Here is a 20,027-nt window from a genome sequence, read left to right as displayed (position 1 = left end):
GTGGCTCTCATTCATCAACCGTGGCTAAGGCAGAACAATGCGTTTATGTTCAATTTCATTTTAGGACACATCGGTTTAGACATGGTTGCCAGGGCTCAGATGGTTTGTGCAAGTTTATGTCAGTGTCCATATGAGGCTGGTTCAGAAAATCTGTGAGACATGCAAGAGCAAAATTATCTTTAGCATTGCAGGATTTCCTGTTGTAATTTAATTGGGAGTACAATCAGTTATGCCGATTGCATAAACGTTCCATGAACTAAGCTGGGTCAGTACTAGAGCCTTAGTTCTGTGGAAGATTTTAAATTCGGGGGAAGCAATTCGACGACACAGGAGAAATATTTGGTTCTATTCAAAACAACGACATTGGATTTATCTGTGTGTGTAATTGCACAGAGCAAAATTATGCAGTCATCATGAGAAAATTAAACGGCATAGTGCAGAGGTTTTACTGATCAGCCGGATTTCTTTATACTGGGCAATAAGTGGCTTTTGTGTCAGTTTTGTCCTCTGAAGCACGTTTTTGTGGAGGCATATTAAAATCTAGAACTGGAATAAAAAGAGGGCGACCTCACACTCCTGTCCCAATGCAGGTGTTTCACACACTGAAGGGTTTGGTCAACCTTCTAATATTCAGCTGAGGAGGCACACATTCACACAGGCTGCAGCGTTATTTGGTGGGGACTAATAAATTAATAGATGTGCGCTGGATGAACTCTGCGGTTCAAGCTGGACAGTCAGGTTTAGTCTGATCCCTTCGGCTGGCTACCTTGACAGATGAAATGCTTTTAAAATGCTGCAAACAGGGCTTCATGCATTACTTGGATGATGAGATGAGAATGAGAATGTGAAAAATGCTTTTATTCGAAACTGAAAAGAAATTATTCAGCAACTGCAATGAATAAATGTTTTTGTCTTTATTTAGTCAAAAGTGCGTGTACGTGTGTTTCAGTGTGTCAGTAACCATCCGTTCAGACACCGTCACATTAATGTCGATGGTTTTCTTTTGTGCCGTCTTTCATTCAGCTGGGAGACCAATGACGTGTCAAGGCCACAGAATCAAACTCATTTTCCGGTTAATTTCTAATAAAACTTGTTTTAATTCAGTTACTCTTTTAAAGCCTATAAACACAAAACTTGGATGGCCACATGTGTAGTTGAGGCTTACTTTATCTGCTCCTCGTTGATAATGTAATAATGGACATGTATGGCCTTTTATCATGCAAAACATTGAGTAAAAATCTTGAAAAATATGCTTCTTCGGTTTATGATATAGGCATGAGTTAAAAGTAGTTCAGATTTGGGAACGGGAGGTCCAGTAAATTTATTATTAGGAATTGTCCTCTTTGTTGTTGTGGAGAGATTACATATGAGCTTAAAGAAGCTATACCTGAAATTACTTTTGTCTATGACATAAAAATGACTTTTTACTATGAGTTAAAGGACGCAATCAACTGACTAACTGATTGTGCGATCAAGCAATTCCAGGCGTTTTTTAGTAGGAAAGAGCAGCAAACTGGGGACAACCCGGGACAAGGTTCTCTGCTAATGGCACAACGACAGGCATTCACATACCAAAAATATCATTTACCCTAAAACACAGCTATTTATGTCAAAGAAAGTGAAGAATGACACCTTGTTTCCTCCAGAGTATTGTGCACGACCTTGAGGTGTGAGTTTAATCCTGTGCGTGCTGAGGGATTCTCATGGGGGAAAAACTGTTAGGGGCTTAAAGTTCAAACTAAACTGTTCTCACTCGTGGTTCTGAATTGTGTGGGATCAAGGGAAATTCTTTCAAAAGGGACGGCTCTTACATTTTTCAATGTATTTTCTGACACACAACATACTTGTTATTCTGGGTTAGTTTTACGCCTCTCCGACGTTTGTGTAACGGCATCGACAAGAGTGTGGTCCTGTGGTTTTCAAAGTCTCATCGATGTTTGGAAATGTTCTAAAGAGAAATGTCTGAGTTGTCTGATTAGCAGATCAGGTGAAAGAATCCTGTTGGCAGTCACAGTCAATTTTGTCTAGTAACACGGACATTGTTAAGCTTAGAAAAACAGGGACAGCAAAAGATCTCTTAAAAGGCAAAGGTGATTCTTAGGTGTTAAAATGCTCACATAAAAATTAACTCATGCATTCACCTAAAATATATCAGTTATTGCTGGTGAGGACAGGATTTAGGTATTTTTAACCTAAAGTTATAGTGGCATGCTGCTTCACTCCCTCAGCATTTCCTCAAACTGTGAATATTTATTGGGGCCCAAAAAAGCCTTCACGGCCCTTTTATTCAAAACTGTGAGAGAAATCGAGCACTTCAGATTCTATCTATTTGATTCCACGCAGCTCTAATATCACCTCTCTCAAATGAGGCTTTTTATTACCGCTCAGGGTGACAAGCTTTATTTGCAAGCTGTTTGCTGTAGCAAATCGTTATTGCTCCATGGCATTTCAATTGAATAAGATACCGACTTATTGTATCATTCACTGGTCCCCAGACGTGACTCCACTGGAAAATAAGATATTGAAATTGTGATTTTTAATAAAAGCAGCCCAAGATATGCTTCTACCTGACGATGATAAGACATTTCCAACAATGGTGTGTGAAGAATATTATTACCAAACCGGTAGCTGTTTATCTTGAGCACACAAAATGTCCACACGTACAGAGTAGGATTTTCTAAAGGTCTTTAAACACGCATGTCCTTAACCTCAGAGTGTTATATATTTTATATATATATATATGTGTATATATATATATATATATATATATATATATATATATATATATATATATATATATATATATATATATATATATATATATATACTTCTTTTTTCTGTCTCCTATGCTTAAAAACCAGGTCCTGGACTGATCATCAAATTATCATCATCATCATCAGAGTCTCAACTACCATCTTGGAGGTTTTCCAAACTACAATCGGTCAGCCTGTTAACTGATGAGCGAAACAAGCGTCGCCCTTTACAGGCATATGTAACAACGAGTTTCAGATTCCAAATCCACATTTTTTTCCTTTCTTCGCTGGTTTTGGGGCAAAGAAATGACAGAAAAGGACCGAGCTCAGGCAAGATTTTTCCACATCACCTTGTTGGCCGCGGTACTGCTAGTGCACAGCTAAAGGGCAATTTAGGATCTTTCTATTGTTAAGCCTGGGAAAATGAGACAAAAAGCCTGTTCCAAGTATATAAGAGATGCAGGCTGTCAGGTATGCCAGAGATAGGGCACCAAACAGCTGTAGGGTTCTACCATCCAGAATGCTGAAAGGTGGACTCTCATTAAAGGAGGGTGGGGGGGCATTGAGGTGATGTTCTGTGAAATGATCGGTATGGTTCCCTAACTTGTAGTAGAAAGGTGCCAAATCCTGGTTTTGTTCTCTATAAACTCACAGACGCCCTGTTTACATGGCAACAATCCATTAAAGACAGGATTTTTTTCCTCTTCCTGTTAACACGCTAACGATCTCATTACAATCTCCATTTACACGGCGACAGTTAGACATTTCTGCATTTCCCTCGCCACGCCACTAGTTGCAAAAAAAATATAGAGGACCGTTGTTTAGAAGGTTTGATTCTTGTTTTAGGGACACAGTTTGGTTCCATATGCCTGTTTTTCTGTGTTGTCATCACTCTGGATAAACCATGCACAGGAAACAAAGATGATCCACAATTCAGGACTTTTAACATAATAATAGCGTGAATGCTATTCTGAAGAGCTTGTCCTGTCATATAAAACCCAAAAGAATGACACAGTTTGGTATCACACTGTTCAGTGTTTAAAACTGTTTACCCTACATTCCTGTCAGTAAATAGTAATTCACTGTCCAATCTTGACTCCCTGTTTTCCTGATGCTAAAATACAGTGTTACTGCCTTCCTTATGACCCTTAATTAATGTTCAGCGCAAAAACTGACTGCATTTCACCCCGGCATAAGGACGCATATCATTCGTTTTGGGTTTGTGGCTTTGGTCCAGATTTTTCAATGTTTAAAAGCTACAGTAAGTACGATTTTGTCTCTCCTACCACTGTCTCTAACCCTTGTGTTGTCACAGGAAAGGCAACACATGTCGCATGTGTTGCCTCTAGACTAAGCAACCACTGAGCTATATTATACACTGGAATGCTAATCGCCCGCTGTTAGAACGAGTCGCTTTGAAGCCACCAGCTGCCATATTGGTACTCCCTATTTTCCTCCAGTAACTAGGGAATATGTGCGCTACAGCATCAAATAACAAGGATTTTCTAATGTTCAGGGGGGGCTTAAAACTTTTAAAATGTCAAATGCCATATACTTTTATGTTATGTTCTAAAACTATCAAGTACTGAGAAAGTCATGTGCTGAAATATTTTGCATTTTATTTATTTAAATATATATATATATATTTAAATATATATATATATATATATATATATATATATATATATATATATATATATATAACATTTATACAATATACAATATACAAAAATATATATTTACATATATGTATACATATATACGAAAATACATATACGCATACTTATATATACATATATGTATATTTAATATGAATAACATGTAAAATATTTCAGCACCTAATTTCCTAGTAGTTGATAGTGTTAGTACATCCACTGACTGTAGAATTACCTGTGAAACGTTTTCACACAGCCAGAAAACTGCTTGTTGTTGCAACCAAATCCTGTGAGATTCTGTGAGAGTAGGGAGTAGCAAGATGGCGGCCAGTGACTTCAGTTTTTCGGCAAAATCAGCACTCCAGTGTATAATATAGCTCAGTGTAAGCAACACCCGTTTCACAGTGCTTGCACACAGCCGCAGTTTCATCCATACCCGTGCAGAATACATAGAACAAAATCAGAGCGAAATGACCCTGCAGGTGTCTCCTCTAACCCTGGGGCTCCTATATTTTTATCACTTAGCCCTCCCAGGACTGACCGGGCTCTTTGAGGCTAGCTTCTTTCTTGTGCATGTGTTCTGCTGAACAGTAACGTACCACATGTCCTGAAATTAGACAAGCTAACCCGAAAGGGACACATTTTTTTTTTTTTTTTTTTTTGCATCAGCTGTTCTATACCATGCCAGCATTTACTTGTGCTGATGCTCTCATAGCAAGTAGTAGATACCAAGTGAGCCTCAACAAGTTTCTTAATTTTTTTTTTTCCTACTAGAAATTGGAGCAAAACTTTGGGACTGGAATGGGAGAGTCCTCGATAAAAATGCTGTAAGATTCAGTGGTTTTAATATTACTTCAGCTTTTTTGGGGGTTTCATCATTACACAGCTTTCTTTAGCTATCTTTGACAATGCTCAAGGAGACAACGACTGAATCGGACCTCATAGTTTGACTAAAAAAACATTAATCCATCTACTCGTCAAGTGTCTATACCCGCTTGTCCTTACAGGGAGGTAGGGGATATCTTCAGCAATCATTCAGCAAGAGTTTCCATTTCATGTGTAAAAACCTTTTATTAGACAAAGACCTTTAAGTTGCCATCATATGCAGTCATTTTATGTATTTGTAGCTGGTGGCAGCACCTGTACAATGGTTTTATTTCAGAAGCCACAAAGCTGAGGGAAACAGCCTTTCACTGTCTAACTGAAATAAACAATGCAACTTTGAGTTTTAGCTGTTTTTTTAGTTTGAGATGAAAAACTTCTGTCATGTCTGGAGCAGCCGTAAATAGACTGACCCGTCGCTCCTCTCCTTCCCTTTTCCCTCTTTCCAGACTGACCGCTGCCTGCCGCAGGATCCAAACTCACAAGCTCAGAAGTACTTCAAACCGGGCCCAGATCAAAAGAAACGTAAAAAATTCATTTTAGTGTAAGATGAAAGAAGGCACCGAGTCAGTGAAACGACTGCATAATGTGAAAACGCTTCTGCAAAAGGCTCCGCCACGAGCCTCCGGTGTGTGCATTTTTCATGGTCATTTGACATGTTTGAAAATGGACGTTAAATTGATCTGACAGAAACCCCTGATCGCAAACATACATGTTCAATGTCAAAATGTTTATTTAATACTGTTTAACATAGTAGCCTGGATATGTTATCTCCACTGAGTAAAAGCCTGAATTATCTCAGTTTACAGCGGCGGCCATTTACCTTTACTTAGACTGTACTCACGCTGTGGTGGAGTAAGGTACAACATCTTCCAAATACATTCCTTTCCTTTAAACCTTTTTAACATTTTGTCGCATCAATGATTCAACGGACTATTTCGGGATGTGTTTGTGATCGACCAACATGATGAAAACATAAAAAAACGTTATTCTCTGCCATGTCTAAGGATGGTTTATTAGCTGTGACGGCTTTTAGGCAGCACACGTGCGCACGTAGAGTTTCAAAGAACATTACACCAACTGTAGTAACGTGGCGGGGGAATTACACAAATTTACTGTTTACTGTTGCCGTGTAAACGGAGATTGTAATGAAATCATTAACATGTTAACAGAAAGAGAAAAAAAAAATCCTGTTTTTAGTTGATCGTTGCCATGTAAACAGGGCCTCGGTGGGTTTATAGAAAACTCAGCTCCACTGAGTCAATGCCTTGCTTACCAAACTTGCTGCAGGTATGACAAGAAACATTATATTTTCACCTATCTTTGCCAAATTAGCTAAAACACAGGTATAGGCTGGATCGACGTTATCTATGAACCTACATTCTTAATTGTGCCAGAGATTTTTAATAGGCCGAGGGTCTGAACTTTAATTGGGCCATTTTTTTCCACATCAGTATTCTGTGATCTAAACCATTCCATTGTTACTCTGGCTGCATGTTTAGATTTATTCTTCTGCTGGAAAGATAAGCTCTGCCCCAACCGAAACTCTTTTGTAGACTATTAACAGGTATTCTTCCAGTGTTTCGCTCCATCCATCTCCGCTCTCGCCTGCTTCGCCTTGCACAGCATGATGCTCCCAGCACCGTTTTTCACCATCAGGAGGGTGTATTCTGCAAGCCCTTAGCTCCTCCAGTGACTCCCAGGACCCCTTTGCTACTTCTCAGAAATAAAGCTCTCCTTGCCTGGTTTACTAGTTTAGGTGGAGGACCACATCTACCCAGGTTTGCATGTTTTGCATATGAATTGCGCAATACGAGACGCTTAACGCTTGCAATATCGATTCAAGACCTAAAGCATGCATAAGCATGCAGTGCAGTGGAAAAGACTTCAGGCACAAGGCTCTCTGCTTCTAAATAAAATGCCAGACATCCGAGGATTGCAGAGCTCCTACTTATTTGCTTGTCTGCGTGCAGCTAAAAGCTTTGGACACTTTCCTTATCTGTTTACCAGTAAAACTGATGCAGGACACCCAGCAGACGAGACTTCACATCAGGCGATCACAGACAAACCGACAGACTCCTTTGCCACCCATCTGACAAACACATAGGCACACACACACACAAACACACACACACACATATCTTATCTTGGCAGTGAGATGCGGTGTTGCAGCGGTGACAAGCTGTCCAGCCGGTTAAAACCATCCCGGGAGAGTTTCTGTGCCGTTTGTGTGATGTTGTTTTTTGTAATTAACTCAGACAAAAGCTCCACAATCTTCCTTCTGATGTGGACTCAACACAAACACACACACACACACACACATTCCACACCTATCCTTCCTGATAAACAGGGAGTCATGCAGGAAGTGTCGACAGAATCAAACAGAAAGAGAAAAAGAGTTGGTGGGAATCTTTTTTTTGTCCTCTGAATGGCATTGTTTTTAAACACATGATGTACTGACCGTGTTTACGGCAATCAAACAAACATTTGCCTTTAGTCCGTTGACAGAAGCTGAATCATGGATTCCATGGCCCATTGCGATGTTTTCTGTCAGCATGCGAGCAACAGGGCTGATGAAATGACAAAGTGTCAAATTATCCTCAATGGTCAGGAGAAATTGAGCAAACATTTGGAGAAAGGTTCTCTGGTCACAATGCAACTGTTTCGTCTACATGCAGAGGTTACCCTTTTAACAGGACAACACAGCTACAAGAGCTATATAGGGCTTTTTTAATCTCATTTATTCATCTAGATGTGAAGAAATTAGTTTAATACAATTTGGTGAGTATCTTCTCCCACATAATTATATCAACACCGGAGCGCCCCAGGGATGTGTTTTCTCCCTCCTCTTTTTCTCTCTGTATATACATGACGGCATCTAAGCTGTCTGTGAAACTCCTGAACATTGGTCTGATCCAGGACACACACAGGCAGGAGCTGGATCAGCTAGTCCACTGGTGAGCTAAAGACAAGGGAAATGACAATGGACTTCAGGAGAACCACTCACAGCTCCCCCTTCCTATCCTCAACAACACTGTCTACTGTGGATCTCAGGTCCCGGGAGAAGGTGGTTCCTAGTAATCACCTTCTCATCTTCTACTTTTTTTCTAAACTTCTTCTACACACTCTCATCTTCTACACTGCCATCATTCAGTCTGTCTTGTGCCCATTCATCTCCACATGGTTTAGCTTATCTACAAAACCAGGCAGGTCCAAACTGAGCAATTACAGCTGCAGAGAGAATCATCAGTATGGACCTTCCATCCACTCAGGACCTGTACAGGTCCAGTGCCAGTAAAAGGGTTGTCAAAATAGCTATTGGGCCAACTCATCCTGGTCACAGATTATTCAGACTTTAGGTCAGCGCTACAGAGCAATAATGGCTAAAACGAAGTTGACACAGAGCCAGTTTCTATCCCAGGGCGTGTATAACTGCTGAACAGCTGCTGAACAGGATACAATAAGCATAGTTAACACAAGCACACACACACACACACACATATCTATATCTATATATATATATATCGATAGATAGATAGATAGATAGATAGATAGATAGATAGATAGATAGATAGATAGATAGATAGATAGATAGATAGATAGATAGATAGATAGATAGATAGATAGATAGATAGATAGATAGATAGATAGATCCATCCATTTTCTTACTCGCTTTATCCCTCATGGGGTCATGAGGGGTGCTGGTGCCTACATTGCAAAAAGGAAGTACAATTTTCTTGAAATGTGTGTATTTTTGCTTAATTTGAGCATATAAATAACACTACCTGGTAATAGAATAACATTTTTGCACTTAATATAGGAACATTTCATCTCCATCATCTTATTTCAAGTGCAGGATGTCTAATTATCTTATTTTAGGGGTCAAAATACTCATCATATTAGCAAATAGTATTTGCTCAAATCAAGGAAAAATACACTAATTTCAAGAAAACTGTACTTACTTTTAGTTCCCTTTTTACAGTGTATCTCCAGCATTTCAATGGCCGAGAGGCAGGGTACACCCTGGACAGGTTGCCAGTCTATCACAGGGCAAGAAGGAGGAAGCCGGAGTACTCGGAGAAAACCCACGCATGCACAGGGAGAACATGCAAACTCAGTTTGAACCTAGGGTTGATATATATATCGCTGTTGCCTTGCAACAAGGCTGGGTACAAGTCCTATCCTGGGCCTTTCTGCACGGAGTTTGCATGTTCTCCCTGTGCATGCGTGGGTTCTCTCCTGGTACTCTGGCTTCCTCCCACAGTCCAAAAACATGACTGTTAGGTTAATTGGCCTCTTTATATTCTCCTTAGGTGTGAGTGTGTGTGTGAATGGCTGTTTGTCCTGTTTGTCTCTGCGTTGCCCATTGACAGCTGGAGATAGACACCAGTGGTATGCTTGATATATTCTGCAGCTAGCTTGCAGGCGTTGCCTCATATTTTTAAAACTAAAGAGCATTCTAGTAGAAGGAATAAAACCTGAATTCCGTGAATACGTTGTCCAAATCCACACAGGCCGCGCCACAGATATTTAAAACGAGATCTCTTCTGAATGTTAGAAGAGACTCCCAAAAAAAAATCATGAACATTTATCATATATCACATATCATCCATTAATCCCCATAGGGTTGCAAACCTAGGGTCTCCAGTATCACAACACAACACAGAGACAAGCAAAACCATGCACTCGCATACCCACTCCCAGGGCAAAATATAGATGTAGCTTAGCAGTCATATCTGGTCTTTGGTTGGAAGGCAGAGTACACTAACATGGAGACGACATGCAAACTCCATGCAGAAAGACTTCGGGCCAGGATTGGAACCCAGGACCTTCCTGCTGCAAGACAATGGAGCTACTAACTGAGCTGTGAATAGCATTTATAAAGAAAACTCCTAAATTATGTGTAAGGAGACCTTTATTTATCATTTGATATAATAGTTACCATTCAAATGAAGTTGTCTATTTCAAACTTATAACTGCATTACTCTTTCTCTAGTTTTGTGTTTGTGCATGCACAGAACTGTTTTTCAGAGGTTCTCCTGGGTTATGTTGGATGAAGGTGAGCCTTGATCGCTGATTTAGCCTTTAGAGCATTTATAGTCCTTTTGTTTGACATGTTTATAGGGGCCGCTAAAAGTGTCCATGTTCAAAGGGTGGGGAAGAATTCACCGTGACCTGCTCACAATAAACATTACCTTTTGTGGATCCCTCAGCCGTGGAATCTCGTAACCAGACTGAGGTTGGTAGACGCGAAGGGGCCCACTGATTCCAGTGTTAAACAAGCAGTGCAAGATCCAAGTGTGTGCAAGAATCCACAAACATCTTATTGAATTATCCCGTTTCCGAGCCGAGCCCCTCAAAATATCACCTGGCGCTCGGACCAGCCTCGCTCACCAAACCCACACTGGAAACCCAAATAAATTCCGAGCGCCGGGGTGCAGAGCCGGGCCAAGAGAAACATTTCTCATGCGCCGATATCAGAGGATCTTTAGGAGAGTTGTGGGTTCAGGCGGCAGGGGCCCTCTCCAAAGCAGCATCATAACTAAGTGAGGTCATTTTGTTGAATCACCCCCTGAAGTAAAATGCCTTTGAGGCCTTTAACAACTTTATTGCCACATATATCAAGGCCAGGCTTTGGTCTTTTTTGCTTCAGTTTGTGCGAGCTTGGAAGCGTTCTGTGAGCTGCTGCTGCCGTGCCCCTACTCCTCCACTCTCTCCTCATTCATTTGACCCGTAGTCATTTTTGGCTTTTTTTTCTTTTTTCCTTGTCTCTCCTCTTTGTTTCCTTGCCTGTCTTCATTAAACTTGTCAAGTTCCCGCTGCAGCAACGCCAGCCCTGTATTATGTTCTGCTTTTCTCATCACCATGCCCTTCAGTTGCCTGGAAACTGAGCATGACAAAGACATTTGAAGAGCCGGAGAACACCTTCTGACACAAAAGAAACAACAGACCTTGTTATAGAAAGTGTATTGAAAGTTTTACAGTTGAAGTAGGGAGCAATTAGAGTGCCCCGTTGGGTAAATTAACATATACAGTGGCATGTCCGTCTGGTACATGCTGACGAAAAAAAAATGTGGACAGTTATGGACAATATATACATTTCTTCTAAAAGTTAGGACTCTGCTTTTGATACGGTTTATAAGTTAGTGCCACGCAGTATTGCCATATTGGGCTGGTATCCTCCCAGTCGGGCTTCTTTTGAATAGATTGGGCTGGAAAAAAAATTGCTTTGGGCAGGGTGTTCAAATTTGACCTGCTTTTCACGACATTTATCGGGTTTGTAGGAAAACAGTCAAAATAGTTCTCCTTGTGTTGCAGAAAAGTAAAAAACACGTTTGATGAAACACCATTTCCCCGCACTTCTTTTGATAATTCATTTATTTTGAGATGTCTACAACCTGACTTAATCAATGATTAATAATCATAGTCAATAGTAATTAATTGTAGGTTAATCAAGTGTCACTATGAAATGGTATTGGTCAGTGTTGATCGTAAACGCCCCAAATGGGGTTAAAGGTTTAAACTGATCAATTCAAAAATCTTTCATGGCAGTGTGTGAACTAGAGATACTAGATTGATGTATAATCTGAGAAAGAAAGATAAAGAAATTGTATATTTAGTTGGATTTACAACTCATGTTGGCAGGCCACTGATGATCTTCATGCAATGTCTAAGACAACATTATTGGGAAAGTGATGTTTGTTTGTAAGCTATTATGTTGCCTGATTGGACATTTTGTGGGGAGCCTTAGTGTGCAGCATTTTTTTTATTTGCTATAATGCAGGTGTGTGCTAATGATGTGTTCTTTATCATTTTTAATATTTCTGCGCTTTTAACATGAGGTTGTTTGTATCATTATTGCTTTTAGTTGGGCAGGTTTTACATTGTATTTGGCTGGAAACATACAGTCAGATCTGGCAACCCTGGTGCCATGTTCTCAGTTGCCTTACCTTGAGACTTCCAAACATTCCTGTCAGCATCGTGACTAAACAGCTCAAACTGACCATAAAAAGTTTCTTCACTTTTGGCTTGATTGTTTTCAAGATTTGGTCAATCTTGTAGATGCCTGTCTTTGATTTTTTTCCCATTCCTTCTCAATCCACATTGTTGTTTTTAAGCTTAATTCACTGTGGACAGCGACAGCGATCACGTATTCAGGTTTATGATCAGCTTAAGTCTTCCTGATGATTGGGTTCTTCTTGAACATCCTAACCAAATTCCTTTTATCTGAGGGTTACAGATTTGGTCAGATAAAAAATGCTTGGACACAATTCACAGTTCGAAAAGGGTAATGAACGGATAACCCAAGTGAACCTTAAGCTCCTTGAATGCTCCAACCTCAACAACAGCATAGTCAGTTCCTAATTAAAACGATATCTACCAATCTGCCAATTAGAGTGGGGAAAGTCACCAAGGCACTATCCATATATAGGGTAGGAACGTATTTGAAAATATATATATAAAATTCTGCCCCGGTATGAATAGAAATAAATCCAAAATAGGTCGAAACATGAATACCAAATGATTGTTTCAACAACAAAAAAAAATTTTATCTAGTAGAATCATTCTAATTTGGAAAAAAAGGCCAAAAGAAATCCAGCATTAAAGCCAACATGACATACATGTCCATGATCACTGTATAAACACCTCTTTGGACCTGTGCTCTGAAAGACTGAGTAAACGTCCTTTATTATTTATTTATTTATTTATTTATTTATTTATTTATTTATTTATTTCCTCGTCGGTGTGAAATGTATTAGGCATTTCTTTTTCACATACTGAGTATGTGAGATGTGAGAGATGCTGAGTTGTTTTAGAGTGATAATGCTTTCTATGTTCTAGATTCAACCTCCTCCTTATGGCAATAAAAGCTTAAAGAAAAAGTCAAGTATCTTCAGGGTCGTGATGTCCGGATGGTGTCTGGCTTGTGCCGGCCAGACCCATGGAGAGCTTTGCAACTTGTTGAAAGTAGTTAAAACATCAGGCTGATGTACGTTTTTATCAGCGTAAAGTGTCTTTGGAGCTGCTCCACACCTGCTCCACACAACAGTTCAATAATCTGTGTCGCATTTTATCACATTACAGCCACAGACCTCTATGTACTTTATTAGGATTTTTTTTTATGTTGGACCAACAAAAACTTGTGGAACTTTATGCAACAGATAATGAAACGATTCATGCTTTTTAAACTCTTTTCCATATGCAGTCTGGAACAATGTGGCATGTTTTTTGGATTCAGTGGAATTTTCTCTGATACCTCAAAATGAGATATGGAACAACCAACTTTCACCGGTCTCCCTGGGTGTGTCTATAACCTCAGTTGATATCTAGGTGTCCAGAGAAGGCTTCAGAGGTTTGTTAGAGAACACTAGTGGACAAATATCATAAAGACCCAGAAACACAGCAGATGGGTCAGAGAAAAAAACTAAGGAGAGACTTTAAAGCCAGGTTAGCATGAATCATAACAACAGTCAAGAGTCTAAAGAAGCTCAGATTTGGTGTGGACAACTCAGCTGGATGTGCACGGCACAACTCTGACCTTGGTGCAATAGTGGCTAGAAGAAAACCATTGCTAAAAAAAAAAACTAAAAGGGATGCCCATTTGTAATTTTCTATCACACATTCAGGGCATGCAGATAATGTAATATTAAACTTTTTGGGCCACGTGAAAAGCATTATTTTTGATGAAAAACTAACAGTGTAAACACACCGTTCGCACTATAAAGCATGGCGGTGGCAGCAGATCATGGATGAAATTCAGCTAAAGTTAGCACACAACCCAAAAGACTTGCAGAAGACTTTGACATGAAAGGTGCTTCTAAGCGGTATTGAATCGGGAGGCTAAATAAAAATACACTCCACACTATTCAGATTTATATATTTATTCTTTTTTTAAACTGTGTATCATCCTTTAACTTCTCTCTTATGCACAAACATTGTGTCAGTCTATCACACAACTGAATTTAAGTGAGTCAGGTTTGTCATAGCAACATGGAAAAATGTGGACATGCTGAAGTGGTATGAGTGTAAGTAAGAGAAACCAAGAACATAGCAAAGATCTTGACGTTAATCTTGATGGGCGCTAACTGTTGGGATTTCTCAGGTTAAACTGGTTACAGATTAATGCCTGTCTTCATAGGCAGTGATCCACGTTTAGCCTAAATTCCTTGTATAAGCTTGCGGTCATCTCACTTCAGGCTGGGATGACTGAAGCTGAACAGGGAAGCTGTGTGAAGGGAAAACCACATCGGATCAACACTGAATTCTCTCCGCAAAGCTGGAAGTTCCACAGAACGTTGGGATGTTTTCAAATCTTCTTTGTTTAGTCTGGTTGAGTCCAACCCTAGTCTCCCCCCCCCCCCCTTTGGCACAACTCCTCTGGAAAGAGGCAAGCACATCAATCGCTCCTCGGCGCGGACTAAAACAAGTACACCAAAGCCTCCACAGAGGGTCGTCCTGTCCACCAATTCTGAAATATGTGTTAAACAAGGGATTATTTGACTGCATAGTGTCTCTTCCTGAAATCCTTTGACAAAATCTTGAAATACAATGACAGTCAAAAGACTAATAGTGACAGTTCATTGCATGTGGTAAACTTAACTGAACCTAACTGATGAGATTTCTGTTTACATGTCTTGCATTTTTGTACCAAGGCTGAGTAAAAACAGCTTAAATTCTTTCATTCTTTGATAAAAATGACTTGTTTCTGTAAATCTAGTTTTAGCACATTTACCTTTTAACAAAACTCAGTAATGGAGATGGGTGGCTTGTTCTCTATCACTAAAATACAAAAGCAATCAACATTAATCATACGGACTGTCATCAAATTAGATTGTGGTGGTTTCAGCCTGAGGCTAAACTAAACCCCACTCCGTTATAGTGCTGTTAATCTTTGAGCGTTATGATGTCAGGCTTTGGAGGTGGACCAGAGTGTAAACAGGAGTTCAGGAGCCACTTGGTGAGTTTCAATATTTAATCAAGATAGGCACCTTACAAAATCACGAGCAAACAGGTGAGCGTAACGTGGGGTAGAGCAGATGACAGGAAGCACAACAGAGGATCCGACAAAGAATGGAGAGGAACCAGCAGTTTAAATGGGGGAGGAAATAAGAGAGAGGAAGGCAGGAGGGCAGGATGAAAGTAATTACCAGGACAGGCAGCAGGTGATTGGTCAGGGAGACTGATGACAGGTAGACAGGGAAAACCCAGAAACCTAACAGAAACAAGATACCAAACGAATGCGGAGCAAACGGAAAACACTAACGAAATCTTGGAGATAAAAACAGACAAACACCCCAGGATCCCGACATCGAGCTAAGAAAATAAAGTTTTTCAAATCAGTATTCCACGATCATCACGCACAAAATAGTATTTAGGCAAAGCTGTTTAACAGGTTTTTTTTCCATCTCAGAGATTTGTCCTGTTTTTGCTTCTTTCTTTTTTTTAACACCTAAATGTTTCGTGTGAAGCATAAAAACATAACCTGAGTAGTTGCAAGATGCAGTATTCAAATGCTGGTTATATTTCTTAAGAGAATGTGAGAAAGTAATCATCCCCATTGTTAAATCCCTAATTAACTTTGATTAGCAACACGTATTAAAGGCAGATTGAATCAACAAGTGAAGAGGAAATGACTCAGAAACTGTCTGACAGCATGAAGTAGGCTAAGAGATCTCAGGATGCAACACATCACTAGCCTCGTGAGACCATCCTGATCTCGCGAGGTTTCAAGGTTTCACTCGCAGATCAGTCTGGATACCCTCCGTTGAAGAAAATTTGGAGCCGTTCACCAAACGAACGTCCAATCAGCGTTGGCTTTGAGGCGGGTTGAGGTGTGACGCAACGAGAAGCGCCACAGTTCAGTCTAAAGAACATGGCGGCTTCAGCCGATGAAACTAGCGTTAGCGCGGCTATCGAGCAAGTTTTATCGGAATTACAGAGTATTTCTCTGCTGAGCTAACGAGCCTTTACCTGCAGCAGCAAGAGTAGCTTGGCTTGTGGTTGTGTTTTCGTCGTCGCTCGTAACAGAGCGACGACGAATCTGATTGGTTTATTTGGCCCGTCTATCACCAACATAGGCCAATCAGCTAACCAGTATTTTCGCCCCTTCCCAAAATTACTTCAACGGAAGGTTTCCAGATGGATATGCGGAGCAAATCTATCTGGCGGAGTCAGGTAAACACATCACGCCCTTATCTGACAAAATCCATAGATTCTCTGTCTATTAGTCTGACACAGTGTAAAAAATTACCATGGAGAAGACCTGGGACACTGGCAAATCTCCCCAGCCCTGCTAAACCAAAAAACGGCCATTTCACAATCATCAAAAAACATCTTGATCTCCACGACTTTTAGGAAACTATTCTGTGGGCCACCCTTTTAATTTCACCCTTTTAAAAAAGTTGCTTCCCATTTCAGCTGGGATAAAACTAACACGTCCTCTGCGACTAACAAGCTCAGCCGTACGACATCTGTCCAAAGATGCTTCTCACAGCACTGGAAGTTAGTCAAAAGCCAACTGTTTCCACCCATATTCTCAGTAATGACTGTGACATTAACAGTGCGTCTCTGAGATAAATGGCCCAGTGTGAACGCAGCCATTCATCCGTCCTGCGAGTTGTGAAATATTTGCGCCCCCACTGACAGCACCGAACATTAAACAGATGAAATAGCTGTTGTGGCTCGACCACAAACACAGACCGCTTAATTGCCTTATTGTTACCATGAGCAAACAACGTCAGGAAGCTGAGAGGAAGCTAAACAAATTATCACGCCGCACCACATTTATAAAGCCTGGAAAATGAACACTAGAACCTGCGTACAGTTTGGTTGCTTCAAATCAATTCTTTACAGGATAATCTCTCACTTGTCATTGCAGAACGTTCGGCCCATTCCTGCAGTTTTCCAGCATAGCAGTCAGTCAACATGTCAGTGTCCAGCCCAGCGGCGTGACAGATTCATTTATTACAGCACTAGAGGTCTGCAAAAGGTTAGGGTAAACTTCTATTTTTAAGTCATTCTTCCAGAAGGGCTTTCTTTAAAGAACCTGTTTTGCATTGACAGTATTTATCACTAATGAAGTAAATCCTCCTCACTCGTTCTTCCCGTCCCTCTTCACAACCTCTTTTCTTCATGCTCTTCCTCCTTATCCCTTCTACAGGCTAATTCAACTTTATCCAGGTCAGTTATAGGCTGGACTGGACTTTAAATCAAGCCTACTGAATATCTGCCAGCTGGGTAAACAGGCTTGTAAAAATGGCAAAAAAAAGTTGCATCCATCAGCTGGAGTTGTATTAGGAACGAAATTCTTCCATAGACTCTGCTACCACTTGTTGATCACAAGAAGATATTCTGCAGCTCTAGCTACCATTTGAAAAATAAAAAAAGATTTGTAGGGTCTCAAATAAGCCTTAGTCCTGGTCTTTGCTATTAGCACTTGAAGCAAGGATTCAGCCACAATAAACATCCTTTTAAGGCTGGACAATAATTCAATAACAATATATATCAACCAATAGACATATAGCGATGATAGAAAACAAGGATCAATAAAAAGTTCAATAGAATAAAAGTTTTCCTTCCTTTTGCATTCTAGCCATGTAAGTTAATTTTACAGTCATTACATCCTCCAAACAAATCACAAACACAGACCCAGGAACCACAGACCACACCACAACCCTGCATACAAAAGTGTATAAAGGGTTTAGTTTAAATTCAGCGTTTGTGTGCTCTGTATCTAAAAAATAGGTCACTTAGCAACCGCATAAATTGGCCAGGGCTGCACTTAAAATGTATGTTTTGAATTTATTGATAATTAGTGATATTGATCAGTATGATTTCTATTTTATCAATATTTTTATATATATATATATATATATATATATATATATCTTCCAGCCGTACGTCCTTTATATTGGCTCGGGGAAGAAAAGAGACCTGGTAACTAGAACAATAGACAACAAGATCCTAATGTTTAGTCAGCATCCTTATTTAGCCATAATTTGTGTTTTTGTTTTTTTTTAACTTTGTTCGCATTTGTTGTTGAATAATGCAACTTGACTTCCACATTATTGTGCTAAAATGTATGCATCTATGTAGAATAGCCTGCTGCATGAAAAAGGTTAGAAATGAACCTGATGCTAATTCATCATGCACCATCATGTAACAGAGAAATCAACTGTGGCTCAGTGTAAGGATGTCATGTACAAGCAATAATTTATTATTTACAGTAATAATAAACATAAACCTGACTACAATAAAATCCACGTGTAGTATATAGGATGAGCAGTTATCAGTAATGCGGCCGATTACTGATAACAAACAATTGGAGCTGTTCTGTAAAAGATCTTATTCAAGCAAAAACATTTGAATTTGTTTATGCAGATGATTAAAGAATAGTGTCATTCCTGAAGTGCATCCTTTTGTTATGTGTTTTTAAATGCATGGGGAAAAGTAATGGGTTTGTGGATGTAAGAACTCCCCAATTTGATTGAAACAGTAACCCTAGTAACTAAGATACCGTACTTGTAAACGCAGTAGCTATGTGACTAATTACAGTTCGATAAGGAGAGCATGTCCACTTTGGTTATTTTTAGACTTCTCTCTGTATAAAATATCCCTGTAAAGGCACCTTGGAGTTTGAGGAATACGTTTTATCTCTACATCCAGCGTTTTGTAAGTCAGCTCTCAGCTCTGTTAAGAAAAAATACAGCAGCTCTGAAAGTGTGCACACCCCCATACTGAAAAAACTAAAACCATGATAAACTGTTTTCATCTTTAATTTAACACACATCCTGCACACAGAAAATGCTAAAAAAAATCCATTAGTTTAGGAAATGAAAAATATACAAATAGATGTAGTAACCTTTCTGTATACACCATCTACCTCTCTTGTCAACAGGCCTCTTTAGGAGATCATCCATTCATCCAATGTCTGAAGGGACTCCATGGATTATATTTTTTGCCAGATTTAGCTCAGAAAATGAGCCCTTAACAAAAGTGTTTTTGTTTTTTTTTCTTTTCTTTTTTTTGTTTTTTGTTTTTTTTGTCTGATTCAGACTCAGCAATACAGAAAAAAACTCAACTGGTCTCCATACTCTAGCTTTCTAGCAAATACTTGTTGGGTTTTGGTCAAAACCTAATGGCATTTGGAGTCATTCGTGATTTTATTCACCTCCAACAAAGCTTTAGCTCCATTTAAGGAAAAGAAACCCCATATCATGATGCTGCCACTACCATGTTTCACTGTATGATATTCTGTTAGTTATGTTCAGCACTTTTTTGTGGCCCAGTTTAGTTGCATTGCAACAATTCAATTTATCTCATATATAATCTATATGATATATCTAGAATGCAGCCAGTACCTGCTTACTATCAGCCCAGGGTGGATTGTTTTTGACACTGTGGTCCCATGTTATCTCTGATGACTGATGACTTTAACAATATCATGGTATAAATAATTGGAATATTGCAGAATTGTTCTTCTCCGGACCGATGCTCTTGTACAATAAGAACATGTCGGTCCTTTGTAACCTCTCTCTATACTATGGCTTCAGCTGAGGTAGCAAAGGAGAAAATGTCAGGAAAATCCCACCAGGACGACTGAAAGTAATTTCATGTTTCATCACTGATGGGAAGAAGTTCAAGAAGAGTGAATGCTGAGATTAAGCCCAGGGCTGATATATTTTTGAAATTTTTTATTATAATTTTTTTTTTACTTGATTTGTACAGGATACATCTC

Source organism: Fundulus heteroclitus, chromosome 21, assembly GCF_011125445.2.
Source record: "Fundulus heteroclitus isolate FHET01 chromosome 21, MU-UCD_Fhet_4.1, whole genome shotgun sequence".
NCBI classification, from domain to species: domain Eukaryota; kingdom Metazoa; phylum Chordata; class Actinopteri; order Cyprinodontiformes; family Fundulidae; genus Fundulus; species Fundulus heteroclitus.
Note: the sequence above shows the minus strand (reverse complement) of the source record.